The 19,816-nt window shown below is 42.0% G+C and overlaps 1 protein-coding gene across 2 annotated transcripts in view; it reads right to left on the bottom strand.

The window, feature by feature from the left end:
* Positions 1-16,587, bottom strand: part of RALBP1 (ralA binding protein 1) — a 33,502-nt gene extending 16,915 nt beyond the window's left edge. Inside the window, exon 1 of one of the 2 annotated variants that reach the window (XM_069004440.1) lies at positions 16,438-16,587. The gene's annotated coding sequence lies outside the window, so the exon portion shown is untranslated. Of the gene's footprint in view, positions 1-11,447; positions 11,619-16,437 lie in introns of those variants that run through there. The other variant, XM_069004441.1, reaches the window with a different exon arrangement.
* Positions 16,588-19,816: the final 3,229 nt, after the last annotated feature.

Here is a 19,816-nt window from a genome sequence, read left to right on the forward strand (position 1 = left end):
ACAAGAATTGCTGAAGGAAGCCAATGCATACATTCTCAGCAGTGGAACTCATCGGCAAAAAACTGTTCCTAGCACAGATAAATGTCAAAAATTCCACAGAATGGATATGCTGCATGGGACACCACACCTCTGGAGTCTGGATTTGGCCCCTTGTATCTAAATGGTCACAAAGGATTTTGTTATATTTTAAATTCATATCAAATACTCCACTGCCATGATTATTTGATACTGTGTTTAAACAATTAAATGGCATGTTCAAACATGGGATTTTATGAGAAATGTCCAGGTATGTAAAGCTTCAGAATGACAACTATCAAAAAAGGTCAAAATTTTCAAATATATAAGCATTTTCAATATTACCACTGACAGACCGGCTTTACTACTGTATTTCATCTGAGTATCAGAATGACCTGTAAAATTCCTCCTCAGTACATTTGCATTTCATCACCAACTCCTCCCCCTGCTCCAAGAAAAACAGAACCCAACATATCCCACCAAGAGCTTCTAAACAACAGAGAGTATTTCAACAATAACTCATGGAATTATATTAGAAATATTACATATAATTTTTTTACATTAATAGAATGGATGGCATCTACAAATCAATCCACATGTTGAGAGGACAAGATGGGCAAGTGCACAGAGGGCAAGAACAATGTTGTTGCAAAAGCACATGAACACTGCCCTGGAAAATGAGGACACGCAGGCTTTGCCTGTGGAACCCAGCAGAGCTTCTGGGACTAAGAAAGCCTTAACCCATACATTCCACAACACTCTTCAGCAGTATTGCTCAGCTCCTGGGCTTTTATTTACAGATTGGTAGCATACAGAAAAAATATGACACGGTATTGCATTCTGTCCAGTTAATAACTATAAATGAGTCCAGCTAAGTGGGTTTTGGGGAGGGTGGTTGGTTCACTTTTTTGGGGGTGGGAATTTTAAAAAAAATTTTTTTAAATTCTCATCCTTCAGCTCTCTGTATGCAGATCAGAGTGAAATTTTAGAGTATGTATGCAACAGTATCTCCCTACAGGAGATCACTCACAGTGCTTATGGAAATTACCAGTTACTCAGATCAGAATTTGAATAGGGCACAGTAAGACACAGAATTATGATGAGAAACAAAATATTTATCAAGTCTTTATTTAATACTGTTCATTCCTTATTCTGGCTGAAGTGGAGGCACTGGCTAAAAATTAAGACAATGGGGTATATTGGTAAATGCAACAAATTAAGACTATACTTATGTTTCTTACTTTTTTATTTTACAGCTTCAAGAAAGCATTAATTTCCTATTATGTATCATTTTCTAGGCCTTTAAATAAGGGAAAAATTCTATGATGCTCAAATTATATCAAGACCTATCAGCAGGAGAGAACCTTTAAGCCTACTGAAAAAACCTCTTCCACTTTTACTAATGGATATTAATGTCCTACTGCCATATAATCTGCCCATTTCCTCTGGCTTTTACAATTTTCTTCTGACAGCAATAAATGGCGAGACTGAAAAAATCCTGGATCTTCTAGGCATTTTGAGAAGGAGCATTTCTAACAGGCATGCTCTTCTGCCAGCTTCTCCCTCTCAGACTTTTTCTTACCAATCTATTACTGCTTCAGCCCTGCCTCTCCTCTGCAGCAGGTCCCTTCCCTCAAACTGCTTCTCTTCACCTATGCAGTTCTCATTTGTCTGGAGGTTCAATAACTCACATGCTGCCACATGTGGAAGGTCACACTACTCCCCCCATCAACTCTCCTCTCCCTCCAATTCCAGCAGTTTGTTCTTTTTGAGATGATTCAAGTTGCTAGCTGCTCCAACAGGCTTCTGCTGCTGAGCTAGCTCGTGGAAGAGCTCCACAAGCACTAACAATGAAAAGCAGAGAAGTGGCAGAACCACAATGACAGGAGTGCAACCTCTTTCTCTGGGCACCTGTTCTGTCATACTGCACACACAGCTTCATCTCCTCAGATTTCAATTATTTCTTACTATTTGTAACTTCAAGCTTTGATTTCTTTACCACCCAGTGTCAGTACTCCCATGGCTCTTGTCTTGACTTACTACTCTGTTTCACCCTCAGTGGGTCATAGACAACCTGACCTTCATCTGCTTTGGTCTCTGTGACTCAAGCTCAGTTTCCCACTTTCCCCTCATCTTGTTTTCATAGGGTGGTTCCTACTTTCGTGCAGCACACCACTTCCTTACAGATGAAGTTCTCTCTCTTCTTCCTCTGTTTCTTCTATCTGATTAGTTACCAGTTCCCACTTCTTCCCGAATGTTCTCTGCTGCTGTTTTTTGTTACCTCATTATTAACTACCTCATCTTTTCACCTTGTCCCCATTTCTCCCACTGGCTCTTAGTCTCTCCCCAATATCACAAGAAGTCCCTTCTTACCTACCTGCCAAGAGCAGGCTCCTTGACTCCCACCGCTTCTCGTTCACTTGACATTTGACTCCTCTTCCACTGTTATGTTAACATAACAGCATCAGAGAGCTTCTTGCACTTCAAGCACCTTCTCAGACCTAGCTACTTTATTCAGTACTCCCAAAATGCAGTTTCTTGAACCAACTTCCTGCTCAACACTGAGTCGAGCCTTCAGAATAATTGAATGTCAAATATAAGCCTTCACTGAACATGGGCAGAACCATGACCTTTCCTCTATTCTCCAAGGAAATACAAATTATAAGAGACTTTAAACATGGAAAGAAGGTACGTCATTAACACAAAACCTAGCCATCATGCCATCACCATCTTTCTAGACCATAGACAAGCACAGAAAAGTGGGTTGGGAAAAGGAAGGGAGATGCCTTCACAGGTGAAATAATGTGGTTTTCCAAGTCTCATATTTGAAAATAACTGAACTTTTTCCTTAAAAAATCAGTCTGAGCTACATATTTACTAAATAGTAAGTAAAGATGAGGTTTGGAAAAACCATAGAAAAGGGAAGACAGAAAGACATGACAGCCAGCTTTAATAGATCTCACTTTCAACAGCATGTTCATCAGCATGAACACATTAAAGAGAGGCACAGTCTGAAAGACCAAATTCACAGCTCTTTCATTCAGTACCAAAGGCTGCATTATTTCTGTTTGGACTGACTCTGTACTGTGACTCTGACAGCAGCAGAAACAGGTGATTGCATGCACAGGTGTTATTTTGTAAAGCTCCTGGGTGGAATGAAGGATGTGGAATTTTTCTGCAACAAGTATTATGCAAGACCACATCTGAAGCACAGTGGATATCCCCCAGCCATTTCATTCTGCCACAAAAGAGACCCTCTGAATACTCGGGTGTCACATTGAAAACAGTCCCAAGAAGTTAATAATCAAAAGATGGAGGCAGAGTGGGGACACTCACTCAGCTATCAGTACCTGCTCAATCACAATTCTCCAAAAGCAAGACAGAGAACACAGCAGCATCTCACTCATCATCACAGACCTTCAGCCCAAAAGATCTGGACATGCATGAAGGACCTGGTTCTTGAAGAAATGAGGTACACCATTTTTGGACAAAAAATATCCTAGTAACAAACATGCTCCATTTTGGAAAGTAATGAACCATAAGAAGAATAAAAAATGATCAGTTGTGGGCTAAGTATGTCAAAACCCTTCAGAAACCATGAGTGGTACTCATATAATTGTTGAGACTTTTTAATAAGATGCGAAGATCGAGTTAGAATTTATTTACCAAGACTATCCAACGTCTGTGTCACATCTCAATTGTGTATCTATTGCATTTTTTACAACATACTGAAAAGCTTAATACAAATCACTGCTTTCATTTGAGCACTTCTTAGACTGAAATGCTGCCATGCAGTCAAATGTCAAAATGACATCAGAAGCCATCTGTTTCATTTAATAAGCAGTGGCCAGGTATAAAACCAGTGCCCTTTCCTTTCTTTAATAAGGTAACATGGTCAGGAAAGGAGAAGGAATAGGGAAGTACTTCATGTAGACAGGCAAAGCAAGTTTAAAATTTCACAAGTCACGAGTAATCACACAAACACAGCATTAAGTAACTCTCCTGTGAGTCACACACTTCAAAATTGGCAAAAATTAAAGGCTCAAGAAGGGACTTCACAAAGTTTTTTTGATAAAAAGAATAAAATACAAATTGTTTAGCAGCATTCAGCTCCTAAACCTCAGATTACTTTACAGGGTATGTGCTGCCATGACAATGTTGGGAAATTTACTTCAAAGGAGGCTGTATAATCATGCAGTTGAAGTCACATAGGAGTAAGCTGTACATTTTTCAAATAATGCCAGCATCAGATCAGCTCCAAAGTTAAAAAAACAGCTTTTGTGTGGTCTCTCACTTACCTGGGGGTGGATAAAGTCTGCCAGTTACAGCACCATCCAAGGCATTTCAAGTTCTGCTCTGAGAGTCCATTCCAGCTCAGGAAGAGTGATATACAAACAGATGAAACTACTTAGCTCTCAACAATCAGTGAGCTACAGACCACATCCATATCTGAGTGGACTCTTGGAGGAGCCAGCTCACATTTAGAATATGCAGCTGTATCCAGATTATTCCCTATTATTGAGGGTATTCCAGCTCTTCAATAATCTAATCACTAGAGAGCCAGCCTTAACACAAATAATTAAATAATACTCTAGACATTTTAGAAATATCAAAACCAAGGTTTCCAATCCCATTATGATAAAGTTTTGCAATCGCATGAAGATAAAATCTCCAGATATGTGGCAGCACGTGCTTTCCAGTTTGGTTCACTTCAGGGAAAACAGTATTACAGCCCCTAGCTCTGTAGAGCTCCATCAGGATGCAACTCACAGGCTGTTTCCCAGAGTGCAAAACAAAAACTGGACCCCTGGAAGGGGGTGGTTGGTTAAATGCTTAGCTCCAGGAGAGAGCACATTGAAAAGGGATGGACCAGGACTGCCTAGGAAAAGCCCCTGTCCCATGGCTCTGCCTCCTGCACTGCCTATACCGTCACACTATTTTGCTGTAATATCCTATTTCCCTGGAGAGACAGGCTGTGACAATTTATATCCCACTGTCTGTCCCACTACCTCTTCAAAGCAAGTAGTCTACAAGAAAAGTCTGGGTACAAATCTTTGCTACAGGGTAACAAACAAAGCCCTATACAGAGGGTACACAAACTATGCCCCACATGTGGCTCCCCCCATATGGCTCATTACCATCCTTCAGGGGATATCCCTGCAAGCCCTGCCACATGTCTTTCTCCAGCTGAATCAACTGCCATGGAAGCAGTTTCAAAGCAGTGCACTACATTATGATCACAACCAAATATATGAGAGGCATTCTCACAAATAACTGTCCAGCTAACGAGCTGTTTCATTGCTTTGCATGGCAGGTTTCTCAAGTAACAAGCAGAAGGCCTGGACTCCGCTCCACGAAGCAGATGGGCATTGTACCCAGACCAGACTTCTGCAGGAGCATCTTGACTAATCAGCCAGCTGCATTGCAACTGCTACTGCCCACCCTCAGAATTATTTCTTGGTCTTCAAACTTCTTGGCAATGTGCTACTCCACTGCACAGGACTCTCTGGTTTTGCTCCCAGTAAATCTTGCTCTTGGCTCCCATGGTCTTGTCAACACAAAGTAATCCAATACCTCCAGTAGAGTACTCAAGCCCAGTACATTAGTTTCCTACTCCATGGTTTAGTCTCACTCTTGCCCAGGCTCTCTCCATTTGCTTCCTCATCCCCTTTCCTGCAGTCCAGTTCCTCCACCATGAGGGCTGTACCTCCTCTATCTCACAATCTTTTCCTCACCAAGCAGGTGTTCACAACCTAGACCTGTGCAACTCCAGTTTCACCATTCCTGTCCTCCACACCCAGTGTCTCATCTAACCTCACCTCTTGGCTGCTTACTGTTTCCCAGGCTTCTCTTGCCACCTTCTATTTCTCCCACAGTCAGTTCTCATTAAAACTTCTGCAAATTATGGGCCACACATAAGCAAGGCAATCTGGGAGGTCTTCTCCAGCCAAATTTAAGTTTCCCCTCTAAATTACAAGTAGCAGTTGAAAGATTTGCCTGATTACCAAAATGTTCATTATTACAGAAAATAGGTATTTTCCTGCAAGCTGAATTCTCAGAAACAGTTTGAAGAATTTGGTTTGTGATTTTAAAAAAAATTTTAATTATCAGCCTCTGAAACAAAACTTCTCCATCCAAATTAAGATACGGTAGCTTTTGATAAGAGCTGAATTACTGAAGAGTTGAACTGAATACTACAACTGTCTTGCTCACATATTGAACCCTCCTATACTTCTGAAAACCACCACACTGTGCAACATATGTAATACCCACTATTGCCTAGACTAGCCTTAGAATTATTCCTGGTGTGACAACCCTGCCCCTTCTCTCTTGTCCACCTCTCCAAATTTCCACTTGTACCAGTGCTAATGCACGTAAAACAGAACCAAAAGTTTTACTTTTACCACTTAACAAAGGAAGGCAGAAAAATACAACAAATGGTGTGCAGTTTACTTTCTTAACAATCACTATAAACATAGTATCACCACTGGTTTTGTTTGCCCTCAGGACTGTATACAAGTTTTTCTACAATTCACGTTTTCTGACAAGTCCTTCAAAGAGTTGTCTAATCCCTAGTCATCAAAGGTTTGCAGCAAACTGTACAGCAATTATGATTTATCAAATTAATACTAATTTTTATACTTTAATCAGTTCTTGGGCTGGATCTATTTAATGACAAATTCCCCTGACCAGAGATTTAAACTACAGCATTGTTCCGTCACACTCCAGTACCCGAATGCAGCCAGCTTGAGAACAGCTGCCAACATAGTGGAGTCAGGGAAAAAAAAACCATTAACATCCTAAACCCATGACTGGTTGAGCTGAATGTACTACAAATGCTGTTAAAAAAGCAAGTGCTATTCAGACTAAAAAATGCAAAATGAAGCAGAAGAAAAATCAATGGATTTAGCATAAAATATTTTACAGGAGTTTTAAGCATTTCTGCTATTCTTTCAAGTGCATCTGCAGACTATCTGTGACAGATCAAACAACAGAGAATGGAATCTAGTATTCCAGAGAGGCCAGAGCTCTGCATATTCAGCTCCAACACCCAGTAAAAAACAACTAAGCCTATTAAAGCTCTAATTTTGGGGTTTGTGGGGGTTTTTTAAGAGTGTCTTAGCTAACACATGCTAAAGTACTAGAAATGACAAGGGTAAACAGGAATAATCAAAGACTCTTTGCTTTGGATTTAACAGTGGCAACAAATCTGGGACATGCCCACAGACCAGAAATGTGCAATATAACACACTGGCCTTTCTGTAACAGCACTAATTCACCTGGCAAATTCAACGGCAGCAGTGGAGACGCAGTGAGGCGTTGTGAGGCTCCTGCCAGCAGGTAGAGTTCAAGCTCTGCGGAACACTCAGCCGACTTGTGCAGGCAAGTGCCCTGCTGCTGCATCACCATCATCTTCCTACCCGTGCCAGTTACAACGAAATCAGGAGCTGTGTGTGTTCCTCTACAAACATCACTTAACTGGTGTCTGCTGGTTTGCCCTTTGAGAGCCCTCAAGCAGACAGTTCCATAGGGACAGAGCCTTGCCACACTCTGTGTCTTATACACCCAGCTGCATAAACCTGCTTAACATGTAGAGGGAACGGCAGAGCACGGGTGCTGCCCAGAGAACTGCATGCTGAGTCCAGACAGTGTCGCTTTTTAATCCACTATTGAGATATCATCTTTCTGACTGGATATAGAAAAAAAATCAATTAGAAGCACCGTGCTTCTTCACTGAATTGGGTGAATTGTGACCATTATTTTATTTTCAAACATCATTAACTTTGCAGAAGTCACTTTATAATCCTTTACCTGGGAGGTCAGTATAAACAATCCAGTTTACCTTACCAAAGGCAAAGAATATTCAATTCTAAGGCCTTGTCATTTGCAGAAAGAAGCAATTTCTGAAAGTATATTAATGACACACAAACCTTTAGGGTTTGAACTGTGAAAATTAAGTTTCTTATGCTTTACATTGAATTTTTGCCACCATGTATTGAACACAGATGAAAAGATCTATCAATTACAGGCTGTCACTTGAACTCTGTAGCATAAGAAGAAGCTAAGAACAGCTTTGCTTGGATCTCTTCGTAGTGCGATACATGACAGAGATGATCAATTTCCATGTATTATTCTTTTCATGTTTAAAACCCCGAATGTTCCAGTGCAACACAGGCAAAACATATTCAACTTTTAGTGAATATTAAACAGAACTATGGTGGTTGAGATAAAACCCATTCTACCACAACAGCAGAAAGGAAAAGTAAAAAAAGACTTTGATCCAGAAGCACTGCTTATATAACAGCTTCTCTGATTATTTTTAGTGATTATTTAATAACTATGTATATCAGCTGATTATTCTTAGTGATTATTTGATAACTATGTCTACCTGCATCACCTTTGCTTTTGGCTTAAGAGTCCTGTTTATTATCAAGCTAACATCAATGGCTATTGACCTGGAAGCCAGCCTTCACTGGTTTCTTTATTAAGCCCAATTTGAGTAACATCAAGCACAGACTGGGTTGCATGCAAACGTTTCCCCAACTTAACAATAATGGATTGATGTGTAACATTTCTGTGCTCTCAGAACAGCAGTTTTTAGCACAGCCTTATTGTAGATGCAGTTCTACCCACCAAAATGTTTTTTTCTGACATAGCTTGTTTCATTTTGAGATCTGTTTTGAGACATGCCAACAAAATAATTGTTTTGCTGATCCATGTTATGTCTACAGCAGGAACCTGTGGGAATAGATGTCAATGTCATTCAAACTTCTGCTATACGGAAAATAAAGTTTTTATTTTTAGCATGGTATCTTAAGTTTCCATACAAGAGTAGGGCTATACCGTCTCCTCTTCCCAGACATATTCCTATTAATGCCAGTGACAACTCTTCATCAACACCACATGAAGGATTTAGCCTTTCAGCAAATTTCTGAATTTTTAGGTTTTTTTTTCAGTACCATATGTAGAGATGGGATTAACAAGTTCTGTTTTCTGTGTATGCCCCAGATTCACTCAATACCCAAGGGGAAAGTCAATTTAAATATTTACAAGCTCAGCAGATTATTAATTATGATTAACGTCACCACCTCCAGGGCTGAAATGTTGCAAAATGTCACGCATGTGAACACAGAAAACATTCACAGATAGATGCAAGGCAAGGTGCAGCACCACCCACCATGGGGCAGCTGTTGGTCTCTGCAGAGAAAGCAGGAATCTGTCATCCATTAAAATGCCAATTACTGGAACAGCAGCAGCACCCACAGGTTCACAGTATTTGCCTTGTCTTCTATGCCAATTTACCTAGTAAACAGCCTTAGAAGAAAGCCTACATGAAACACCAGCCTTCTAGAAAAATGTATAAACATCCTTAGAATTTAAAATTAAATTCACATATATTTTCTAAAACAGGCTTCATTCAGCTTAATCGGTAGCATCTACTGCAGCAATTTTCAGCAATCCTATGTCTTGAGAATATCACAAAAAACCTCCATACCTTAAGAAATACACTGATCGATGTTTTCAACTTACTTGCCAAATATAACAAAAATTAACTGAATAATAACACAAATACAACATTAAAAATACAAATGCTCCACAGATGGAGGAAACGTTTGGCATTTGATAGCACAGGATTTCTGATTTGCCATTCCAAAATGTTTCTGATTGCCATTCCAAAATGTTGTATTGCCTTGTCTAAAAATAAGTCATGCTGCTACAATTAAAATTAGAGTAGATAGTTTAATGGAAGCCCCAGTACACAAAAGACCAAAGATGGCCTTTGTCCTATCCCTCCCTCAAAAGGGGATAAACTGCCTCCATCAGTGTAAGGCAATTTTAAGAGTGGTGAAATCCTTGCACATAAGTACTAAAGCCCACCAAATGCAATTACCTGTCAAAATATCCACCTAAAACTGACTGTTCTAATGATACACACTAACTGCAAACCTTTTTGACATGTTTGTGTATCTTTCAGATGTCTTCAAAGTTCGAATGAAATAACATTAAAAACTTACTTCCTAAAGGATTTATAAAGAATGAGCAACCAAAAGAAGCCCACAGAAAACTGCAAAAAAGTTTGATTACAGACCACATAAGATATCATAAAATTGCAGCACACAAAATGAGTGACGCAGGTAAAACTGATGCACCATCTTCATTGCTTTTTGGTGGTGTATACAGGTCCTGGCATATTCAAAGATACATTTGTGAAAGCTATTGCCAGAAAATTACTTCTTAATTATCTCTGTGAAGGAACATGCATTTAAATATATATATCCTAGTATATCAGTCACACTAATTTACTGAACCATCCAGACAGCAAAGAACTCCACATGTTCATCACTTCCTCTTTCAGCTGGAAAGTTGAATTTTGTTTCCTTCAACAACGTTTCAAAACCTGACTGCTTAAAAGGCATCTGCTCACTGGTGATACACATCGTATGAATTTTGGAGAACTGCAACCCCAAATTTCAGGATGAAAACTTCAGAAGCATGACCTGTGAAAGATCTCTGCATCTAAAATTAGCAAGTGGCCAGAACGAAGCAAACTTAGAGAACTTGTAAAGATTAAAACATCTGAAGAACAAGAAAAGTTAAAACCATTAAACTGATATAATTCAATGAGTTTCTGGGTAAATCTGTTCAATCACTTGGTATTTTTCCCCCCCAAGCTCTTACATTTTTAGTCCATTCAATCAATTAAAAATATCCCATAAAAGATGAAAAGCTCTTTAGGCTATCTTAAAAGAACAGCATCTCCTTTGAAGCCACCACAATTGAAGACTGGAAGAGGAAATGACACTTTTCTTTTAATCCAATTTTTAAAAAAAAAGGTATTTTAGGTTTTGTACAGATTAGCGTTACACTTTTATATATAGCATTTGGTTCACAATATTAAAATCTACTGGAGTAGTACAAATACAGTAAAATATCTTGTCAACTTAATTATCTTTTATCAGTAATTATACACTACATTAATACACTCAGTATTAAGTATGTGAAAGCACTATATTGGACATACGAAAACATTAATTGAGAATTATGAACTTCCACAGTATTCATGGTAGAAAACTACTACTACCATGAAATGAGAGAGTTTCATTGCTGGCATGTTCAACACTAGAATTTACACTTAGCACTCAATTTAATTCACGGTAATAAAACTCAACAAAAATTTATTTTCATGTTAACATCCAGAAAAATTCTGCACCTGACTGCTCATCTTCATTTACAAAACACAACAGGGCAGGCTAGAAATTTTAAAGTAGCAACAAGCTTCACCACCAGGGTAAGTTAAATGTTAAACTTCACAAAAGTCATTACAGGATGAACATTAAATTATAGCTTCAAACTCGTAGGTGTAACCCCCATTTTACAAAGTTAGGTAAGATTTTAAAGAGAAGTAATATCCTGGAAGAATTCTTACTTACTTTTTTGTGAGAAAGAGAAGCTGCAATTTTTATCACTGTGATATCCCTTTTTCCACTAGTGTCAAGCTAACAGAATTATCATCTTATGTTGTGTTTTCAAAAACCATTCTTCAAAGTCTGGTAGTAGAGTTCTATGATCAGTTCCAAGAGCTCCTTTCTGCCAGATGTCCTGACCTCTAGTATTAGAAAAAGCCCAGCAATCCCACTGAACTGTAAAACAGGAAGCAAACTTCATGAGCTGCCTTCACCTAGAGAACAGAAACCTGTGAAATCTTCATACTAGGGAGGACAAAAATGTAACAAAAATACATTTTAACTATACATAACTATAGGAACTGACTCAAGAATAAGTCACTGCTAAGACATGTAAAAAACAACCAACATGAAGCTAAATTTATTTTCCTTAAAATAATTTCTAGTTTGGTCCAAACTTGCATTCTGATTTGGAATGTCAAACCTTACCACCCAGCACTCGCTCCTCTTTCTTCCTCTCCAGCAACCATCTGGCCGTTCCCACCTCATGCAAACAGCCATCACTCATCCCTTGCTTTCCTCGTGTGCCTCCAGAGACCAGAATAGCCAGTCTAAAAAAGCTCTGTTCCTTGTGGGTGAGAAGGAGAATAAAGACGGCAGAGTGGATATGAGGAATCTGCTCCTACTGTTCAGGAAGCTGACCCTTCCACTGCAATGAAGGGTGGACCTATTCCTATGAAAAAGTGTAGCCCCCAGCAGCCAAAATAGTGCATCTCTGCACCTTCACATAGGGTCGTCCCCAGCGCTGTGCTCCTGTTGGGCTGTAGCTGGCAAGAATCATTAACCATTCCCTGCTTCCTCCAAGGAAGAAAGCAGCCTAGATGGAAGCAAGGCAGGGATTACCTACAAGGTCACACCATAAATTAATGTGTAACACCAAGGATCATAATCCTTCTTTTAAAGAAATTTTCTCTTTGCACTGATTGCTTAAGGTCTGTATTTCTGCCCATCTTCCTAGCACTTACAATAAATGGACAGATGGCAAGCTATTAACGATTAAGGACACACTAGCACAGACAAAGTGACTTACATCACATTCCTCAATTATTATTATTATATCAGAATAATCGCATTACTTTATTCTGCATGTAGAAAACAATACTAAATTTGCTTATTTAAAATATAACATTTTCTCTACAAATAATTTTTAAACTGGGCTAAATATCACAATACTATTAACACATTAACAATTCACTACATTTACTCAGATTTACATTATTACTGTTTTAGCATCTGGCAAGCACTTTTTCTTTATTATTATAAAATTACGTGTTTAGTAAATAACTACTTGCTATTTTTTAGTCAGGATCCTAACCAAGCTGCTTCTGAAAGAAACTGGGGCATCTTCATTATCTGTACTTTTGTTTACTTAGTATCACAGGAACTAGACAAGGAAAAAATACTAATCATGTTTTCTATTTAAACACACCTTAATTAATTATCAAAGGAAATACTCCTCGTAGGTAGTGAACTGATTGCTCTAAACACTGTGATCTCACGGTTTTGAATTTGCAGATCTCAGTCTCTGATGCATATTTGGAATTCATCATTAGATAAGAATAAGAGATGCTTTCTGTGCTTTTTTAATGCACAATTAATAGTAAACAACACTAAGGACCCAGTTACACATTCCAAGTATTTTTGCTCAGACACACTTCATTTAGGTATTAAGTGTTGTTTTTACCTTATTATCCACTGAAGTCACTGTACTTCATATTTATCTTTTTCACAAATTCTTCCCTACTAGTTCAAAATTGTCACAACACTTTACTGATAAAACCTAAATAATTTTTTCCTAGAACATTATCCAGTAGTAACAGGAGAGAATAAACTAGAAAATCCTTGGATATATTTGAGCCAAGTGTTGCGTGAGCCAACTTACCGGATCACCACTCCTTATTGCATAATACCATATACAACCTCCACTTCCCAGCAGCTGCCCCAAGTAAGCAGTCATTCCCCAATTTTTACTGTAGTCTCAAGAAAAACTGGAATCAGGGAGCACTGGATCCCTGCTGCTGTTCAGCTTTGCAGATTTGCTGTTGCTGCCACCATTAAAGTCTGTTTCATTCTACTATACCTCCACACCTTCAACCAAGTTTGTGTTCCTTGACATGAAGCCCAAAAGGTGAGGGATGGCTGGGATGAGAAGGGTAAGTATGGACAGAAAAGGAGTCATACCCTTCCTTTTTCTAAACTCAACCTGCATCCATTACCCTTCTGGTTTTGGCCACAGCAAGCAGAATATGTAAAACTTATTTAGACAGCAGTCACCCCTCAACACCACCACATCTGAGGATGCAGCCTAAGTAAAACTTCCTACTCCGTAAGGTACTTCCAGCCCAACTCTGGGCCCATTTGATATATTTTTAATATTTTTTGAGCAACAATTTGAAAACTATGATCCATGAGGCTCTGGAGAACAGCAGAAGGAGATGATGAAGGATGGCACAAAGCAAACCATGACTAGTTGTAAGGGTAGCGAATCATTCACTGATTCAACACAATCAGATACATTAGTTCAGAGACAAGCTTGGTAGATTATGCTACACTATACTACAGTAAACTGAAGGTAAATATCATACCTTCATATCATACATACACATCATATATTTTGGCATTTTGAGACTAGCTACATGACACCAAGCTTTACAGAAGGAAAGAAAATTAGCATTTGTTGGTATTTATTGCTGAACAGCAGCATCTTCCATATTAGTCTAAAAACTGCCTGTAAGAAACAGCAGTGTTTATTCAGGAAATATGCAAACCTTTTCTGTAAGAAAATACAGCTAAAACTTACTGGGAAAGAGTGCCTGAAGGGTACAGTGGAGATCAGAACCCCAAAGCATTAGATGCAGTACTTGTTCATGTCAGCTTTGCTTTAAGGACACAAACAGAAAGAATCAAGCCATGCAGCTCTGAAGCAGGAACACAGTTACTGCAATTCCAGGACAATATATTCCAGTGCAGACATGCACACATAAAAAAGGAAATAATCTGCCATACAGAAAAAGAACTTTCTTTCCCACATAACTACAATCACACCAGGGGTTTTACAGTGAAATCATTACTTTGGGGAAAAACCCCACCACTCCAAACTACAAAATATGCCTGCCCACCCCTGAATATACCTTCACTAAGACAGAACAATGCCAAAGTTGCACATGGAGTATTAAGATTTGAAGGCAGCTATTTCTATGCTCCATTTCAGATGTGGGAAGACTAAAGAAACCAACTTATTTTCTGCAAGCTAGAAATAAGATCCCTAGGCCAGGGAATGTAAAGTTCCCTACTTCACCATAATAGACACTCTATTCTTGATGTAGTTAGCTAGAACATTACAGCAAGGGGGTTAATAAATTTCACACACTTAGAAGTCCTAAATGCTCAAAACTACAACAGTTTGGAAGGGCTTTTTTAAATTCCTGTTTATTTCTCTGTAGGAAAGATCCCCCAAGAGCTTGTCACACTGACTGTATGGATTACACGCAGACTGCACTGAAATGAACTGAAGCACAGCATCATTCACCATAAGCTGTATGCAACACCTCAAACAACATCAAAACCCAAACCTAAGGGATCTAAGGGACCCCTCTGCCATTCTCCTGCAAGCTCATTAATAAACTTACACGCATTACCATCCTGCGTCATATCCAACAGAGCCTTAACATCACTCCTGAAAGGGTGCATTACGGCAATGCTGAGCACTCATGGTAAGCACTTCAAGCCGTTTCCAGATCAGAAACACTTTTAAGAACGCAATTAGGGCTGTTTTCCTATGCTGGAACAAGGGACTTGCACAAATCACCCTGGTTTATGCAGCTGGCAAAAAGGCCTTAGCCTAGGTTTTTTTAAATGATTATTTCCTATTAACAATTATCATTAACCTCAGGGACATCAGGGTGGGGGAAATCCAAACCACATCATTCTCATGAGCAGATACTTTTGGTGTGGATTGTTGGCATTTTCTTTGTCACTTGTTTTAACATCTGTTAGCACTTAAAAATAAGATGTATTTCCTCATACATCACCCACTGACATATCCTTGGAAGTGTTCAAGGCCAGGCTGGATGGGGCTCGGAGCAACCTGGTCTAGTGAAAGGAGTCCCTGCCCACGGCAGAAGGGCTGGAACTAGATGGTCTCTGAGGTCCCTTCCAAACCATTCTGTGATTCTATGATGAACAGTAACACACACTTTCTAAACAACATTATCAGGTAGGAAACACGACATCCTTAGAACCTGTTAACCACATTAGATGCAGAAAATTTACAATAACGGCAAATTTTCTGGGTTTTAAGATGTGACTTCTAGGTGAAGGTAAATTAATAAAAATCCCTGACTTCTCCTTCCCCACAAAAATAGCAACGCAAAACGACCTCGCAGAGAGCCAACCCACAGCCCAGCAGGCTCTCATCCGAGACTGAGCTGCAGCGAACCCTGCACGATCCAAAGGGAGCAAACGCTTAATGAAACGGGGCGCACAAGGCGCCCGGCGCCTGTTCCCGTAAGGGCAGGAGGGACAACACGACCCGTAAGTACCGCACAGGGGCCAGACACCCGCCCGGACGGGGAACGGAGGGGAGGGAGGGGAGGGAGGAAAGAAGCAAGGAAAGAGAGAGGAGGAAAGGAGAGACGGAGCAGAGAAGAAAAAGAGAGAGAAGGAGGGAAGAAGGGAAGGTAGCGGAGAGGGTGGGAGGGCGAGCAGCGACCCGAGAAGAAATGGGGGGAGCCTCCCGAGGCCCCGCCCCTCCCTCTCCAGCAGCCCGCGCCGGCCCCTCCCCCACCCGGCAGCCGCGCGCGCCGCGGGGCGGTGGCGGCTCGCGCCGCCAGTTGTGTGCTCCCCCTCTTCCTCCGCCCCCGCCCGCCCGGACCCGGACCCGGAACGGCCCCGCGCCCCTCACCGGGGTGTCGGGCCGGGTCGGCCGCCCGTCCGCCCCCCGCGCCCCCGCACTGACCGTCGGGGGGTCCCGCTCGCCCGCGCAGCGGCTCCGCCTCGGCCTCACGCGCGGCGGGCACGCCCCGCCTCGCGCCCCATCCCGCCGCCGCCACCGCCGCCCGGCGCTCGCAGGGACGGGCGGGGAGCGGCGCGAGCTCACGCCACCGCGCACGCGCCGCTGCCTCGCTCCGCGCGGCCGCGAGGGCGGGGGAGCGGGAGCGGGCGGGCCCGGTCTACCCGCGCGCGGAGCGCGACGGGAGCTGTAGTTCCCCCCGGGGGACGCTGCCGGCGGGGGCGTGGGGTCGCTGCCGGCCGCCGCACTACAGCTCCCAGCGGCCGGCGCGCCGAAAAGGGGGGGGGGGGGGGGTGTTCCAGCTCCTTTGCCCCCCATCGCTGTTGAAGCCCTCGGGCCCGCGGCAGCGGGGCCCGGCTGCCTGAGGGGACCCAGGTGAGATACGTATGTGAAGCTCCCTCAGCAGCCGCCGAGAGCCGGCAGGCAGCAGCCCCATCGCTCCTCTGGGAACACAAGGAACGTAAGAGTCCCTGAGCCATGAGCTGGCAGTGGCCCTTTGCCAGCAGGTCGAGGGAGGTGATCCTGCCCTTCTGTTCAGCCCTGGTGAGACCGCATCTGGAGTGCTGTGTCCAGTTCTGGGCTCCTCAGTACAAGAGAGACAGGGAGCTCCTGGAGCAGCTCCAGTGGAGGGCAACAAAGATCACTGAGGGGCTGGAGCATCTCTGTTATGAGGAAAGGCTGAGGAAGCTGGACCTGTTCAGCCTTGAGAAGGGACGACTGAGAGGGGACCTCATCAATGTCTATAAGTATCTGAAGGAGGAGGATGCTAAGAGGATGAAGGCAGGCTCTTCTCAGTGGTGTCAAGCAATAGGACAAGAGGCAATGGGCAGAAACTGATTTGCAGGAAGTTCCACAGGAAGTGGATATGAAGAAGAACTTCTTTACTGTGCAGGTGACCATGCACTGGAAGAGATTGCCCAGAGAGGCTGTGGGGTCTCCCTTGCTGGAGATATTCAAGCGCCACCAGGACACAATCCTTTGCCATGTGCTCTGGGATAATCCTGCTTGAGCAGAGAGGTTGGACCAGATGACCCACTGTGGTCCCTTCCAACCTGACCCATTCTGTGATTCTGAGATTCTGTTGATGGTGATTAAAGACAGGTATGGCCGAGTGAGTTATGAGATTACACTTGTCAGAGTGGGAGGTCAGCAAACACCAAAAGCCATCAGTCTCAGTGTGGGAGCTGATACAGTCCCACAGGTGGGGGCACCTGGGCCACCTTCCCTTTGATGTTGCTGCTGACAGAATTCCATGTCCTCAGTTCACATGAAAACAGCTACTGGCACTGGCTTCATCCCACATAACAAACCTGACCTCCTGAGAGGAGTTACCCACTCCTCTCTATCACTTTCTGGAATGTGAGGGAAATGGAGAAATGCTCTGGATGCCGCTCAAGGCGACCTGTGCCAAGGAACACATCCCGATCTCAAGATACATCCTGTTTACAGTGATGTTGTAAGGAATTTTGTGGGGTTTTTTTCTCTCTTACAATGCAAGTTTCTGTTACATTGAGCACCTGCGTAATTTGAATCCCTTTCAGGTTTCCTCATCAACAGGGCAATTTGTTTCAGTCAGAAGCAGGGCCGATTCATTCCCACAGCCTCAAGCATAATCCCCGGCCTATTGGACACATTAATACTGTGGCAGCGTGCCACCTGCTCCATTTATTCACTTGAGACTCAATGCTGCTTAGTCCCTGTCGAATGAGCTCTTTGTGCCACCTCCTGCGGTAATGTAAAAGGTCCCCCACAGGAATTCGTGCTATTCAGTGGAAGATACAAAAGGGAGGGTTGTAAACACTCTGATTAGTGTTGGAGCACAGGGATATTGTCTCCACCACGTATTACATAACCTCGCAACTTCCAATCTCCCTCCTCCTCTCCAGAAGAAACAGTTTAACGGTAAGGGCTCACCAGACTATTTAACTTAACATCACAGCTAGGGTGTTTCTTTTTTTGTTATATGTAAAGGCCATCTTACTCCTGGCTAAAGAAGAGAGAAGGGTTAGTTTTGTAACATCCCATAGAAAGTGGAGATGGTTGCCCGAGAGGATCTCCACTTGAAGTGACAGTGGCCAGAGGCTCTCAGCTCTGAAGAATGTGTATTATCAGAGGCTGCTGCCAACAAAAGTTCATGCACAATGGGCCCATCAGCTAATGAACCCAGAATGAATCTTCTCCCAGATTTTGAGGACAAGCAAGCGATTGTGTGCAGTGCTGACTATACCAATTTACTGCCATGTGAAACACATTTGGATGATTTCTGACTTGCAAAATTCACTGTGGTCTGAGGCGAATTTACAAATAGAGGCACTTTCTTACACCCTCAGCTTGCCCCACATTCACTCAATAAATTCTTACTGCTTTAAAGACGAAGTGAAGCAAGGATTCTGAGGTGGGAAGCTCTTTGCTTGGAATATCAGTCTCACTGATGTACCTGAGCTTCATAAAAGTAATAAAATAATAATACAGGGGAGCTTCGGGAAGCCTTTGGTCAGGGAAAGAAAAGGGAAAAGGCATAGCCGTGTTAATAATTCCTTCCTCCTCCTACTATTTCAAGAAAGCTAGTTCTGGGGTTGAGGTTGTCCTGGAAAGATGGGAGTCTACATGGGCTGTACCATTCTGGGCTAACTTTAGACATGCTGTGTAATTCTCCTTAGCAATAAAGGAATACACAGCAGACATAAAAAGATTTAGCTTAGGAAAGAAACTAGTTGGCCGCATACTGAAACAAACGTGAAACAATGAGAGCCTGAAGATACAACAGGAAAACCTAGCAGTAAATTAGTTGATGTCTTTGGGGGAGAAAGCATGTTATTCATAGACATTACTAGAGCAGGAGAAACAGAGCCAAAAAAAAAAGTGTATGATGCTGAACTCTGCCTAAGCAACTCCCATGAGCACTGTTACGGAGTCATAGAATCACAGAATGGTTTGGGATGGAAGGGCCCTTAAAGACCATCTATTTCCAACCCCTCTGCCATGGGCAGGAACATCTTGCCCTAGAACAGGTTGCTCAAAGCCAAATAATTCCAAGTTCTCTGCAGTAGGAAGAAAATTTATAAATACTTAAGCAATGAAAAGCATATAAGAAAACTTGAGCCTTGGCCACCCTTACATCCTAGACGGATTTGTCTGAATCACACTTACTCTGTTCCTTGCAATGTTTTAGATCTGAGTGTATTTTCCCATGTCAATAGCACAAATTTTAATGACGTACTGGTGATTTGGTGAAAGATGTTGTGCCAAGGGAATGTGTCAAATCTTGGTACAGGTGTTTCTTTTGCCAAGCCCAACAGACATTATGCCCTAACAGGAAAATGTT

The sequence above is a fragment of the Aphelocoma coerulescens genome, chromosome 2, assembly GCF_041296385.1.
Source record: "Aphelocoma coerulescens isolate FSJ_1873_10779 chromosome 2, UR_Acoe_1.0, whole genome shotgun sequence".
Taxonomy (NCBI): Eukaryota; Metazoa; Chordata; class Aves; order Passeriformes; family Corvidae; genus Aphelocoma; species Aphelocoma coerulescens.